This window comes from Vigna radiata, unplaced genomic scaffold (genome assembly GCF_000741045.1).
Source record: "Vigna radiata var. radiata cultivar VC1973A unplaced genomic scaffold, Vradiata_ver6 scaffold_247, whole genome shotgun sequence".
Classification (NCBI taxonomy): domain Eukaryota; kingdom Viridiplantae; phylum Streptophyta; class Magnoliopsida; order Fabales; family Fabaceae; genus Vigna; species Vigna radiata.
This window is the reverse complement of record NW_014541804.1, coordinates 222,941-225,094: the sequence shown is the minus strand read 5'-3', so window position 1 is coordinate 225,094 and position 2,154 is coordinate 222,941. Positions and strand designations below refer to the sequence as shown.

Sequence of the window (2,154 nt, the reverse complement as noted above, 5' to 3'; positions counted from 1 at the left end):
TAGACTTGACTCTGAACCGCAGTTGGTCCTTGAGAGACGACTTAGGGGTCATTCCCTAGCATTATACTGCATTTCTGAATTGCAATCACAGAGCTCATCACACCTCCTTCGAATACTTCACGAAGGATGATACTCTTCCAATCACCTCCTTAGACACACCAAGGATGAACCAACTATTTCTCTGTCACCGCAGTATCACTTCACAGCTTTGCAAACAAGAGTTTCTTTAGCTTCAGCGACAACACACTATTCTCAATTATTTCATATGTTTAGAGCGCAAGGGAAGAGTTGGTTCTGGCAGAAACAATGAGCCAATTTATAGACTCAAGCCAGTGTTCTTCCATTCTTCGAAACTAGCCATTTTAACGCATTTAATCGACTAATATTAGTGTTAATCGATTAAAATGAGTACAATGGCTAGTTTTTCAAATTTGAAACCTCTAACAGCTAGTATTAATCGATTATTCTTGATTTTAATCAATTAGCTAATCGATTAAAGCCTGAATTAATCGATTATTCTAAAGCCATTTGGGTTTGTAGTGCCAACCTCGTTTTAATCAATTATAACTTGGTTTAATCGATTAAAACAACTTGTGTTTGATTCTAAATAGAAATTAATCACATATAGAGTACATGAATCAAACCTTATTACATATCTAAGCAAAAGCACATCAACTATGATTATTACAAAAGCTTTCAACAATAATGAATCTTCAAATAGTCTTCTTGGATCTTGTATTGTGCAAATTTGTACATCATCAAAACTCCATCTTTAACTTTTTGCTAACATTGTAAATCATGGGAACAGATTTAATAGAAAGATTTGAGTTAAATGAAATGGATAAATAGGTGGGAAGGAGATTTACATGTAGTGTTATGTTGCATGCTTTACTCGCAGAACTTTGAATGTATGCTACCTTGTCAGTAACATTATTTGGTATGCACGTTGATTCATACCTAAAAACAATTTCAACAACCTGACATATACAAGAAAATGAAAGTTGAACTCAGCATTATATACAACTATGAGCAGAAGGTCACCAAATTTACAGCACTCAACATAACCTTCCTCGAAGCAATTAGCGAAGCAACTCCAATTGGAACGAATACAATGTTGAGTACCAGAAATATCACGACAACAGAAAAGGAATCAAATGCATTTCAGTACACATATAGTCACAAGCAGTGAATTAAAAAAACGTAGTGGTTAGTGTTACCGCTCGTGGAGTGAGAATTGGCTTACACGCTGGAAGTTCTTGCTAGGTAAACTTTGAATCTGAAAGGCATTATATTTTCAAAAAGAGCTCTAATCAGTTCAATTTCCTGTTGCTACCTAAAAGAGCAAAAAGAAACAAAAAAAACTATTGTCAAATCATCACACACTATCCAACTACATGAAACTCCTCCATTAAGTCACAAACACCGATTCACATCAGAAGCCTCTTGGAACACAAATACCGACACCCGAAAATCAAATCAAATAAAAAAAAATGGACATTAGCTTCCACAAAGTATCGTATCTTCATGAAATAGAACTCCATCAAAGGTTATATCAATCTAGGAACAATCAGGCACTAAATACTATCACGGGAACTATCACAAGCGACACACCTTTCATAAGCACCTAAATAAAACCCAAAACCCTTTTTTCCCCTAACACATACTCAATTTAACTCAAACAAAAACAAATACGAAAGTTCTACCACAAACCAAAAATAGAGAAAAGGGTCACTGAAAATGATACGCGGGGCCCAAGCCCACCAAATAAAGAACAATCCAAAAACATGGAGAGGGGTAAAAGAGACCTTTATGCACATGCAAGGGTGAGATTAGCTTGATAGGGGGTGCACCGGGAACTTTCTTATATTAGAAATAGAATAAACATGTACTCCATATGGTTTCTAGAAGCTAGCACATTTAGCACATGTTTTATAAATTTGGAACGTGATCCATCTTAGATGAACACGTTTTTCATCACCAAGCCAAAGGTTGAGGAGTCTATAAAACTCACCTTGGCTACCCATGTATTCACTTTTGGATGATATTAGAGAAACTCTGCTGAAATGCATAGACACTTTTTCATGTCCGAGAGTCACTTCAAGGCTTGCTTCTCCATTGCAACTTCCTTCCTAGTGTGGGGGCCTTCTGAGTTGT

At 36.2% G+C, this 2,154-nt stretch overlaps 1 long non-coding RNA gene across 1 annotated transcript in view; it reads right to left on the bottom strand.

Moving 5' to 3' along the window:
- Positions 1-550: 550 nt before the first annotated feature.
- The window catches only part of LOC106778241, a 9,890-nt gene continuing 8,286 nt past the window's right edge, over positions 551-2,154 (bottom strand). The window contains exons 4-6 of the long non-coding RNA XR_002666095.1: positions 1,218-1,333; positions 867-977; positions 551-783 (exon numbers count right to left, since the gene is read on the bottom strand). This is a non-coding gene — a long non-coding RNA (uncharacterized LOC106778241). The remainder of the gene's footprint in view (positions 784-866; positions 978-1,217; positions 1,334-2,154) is intronic.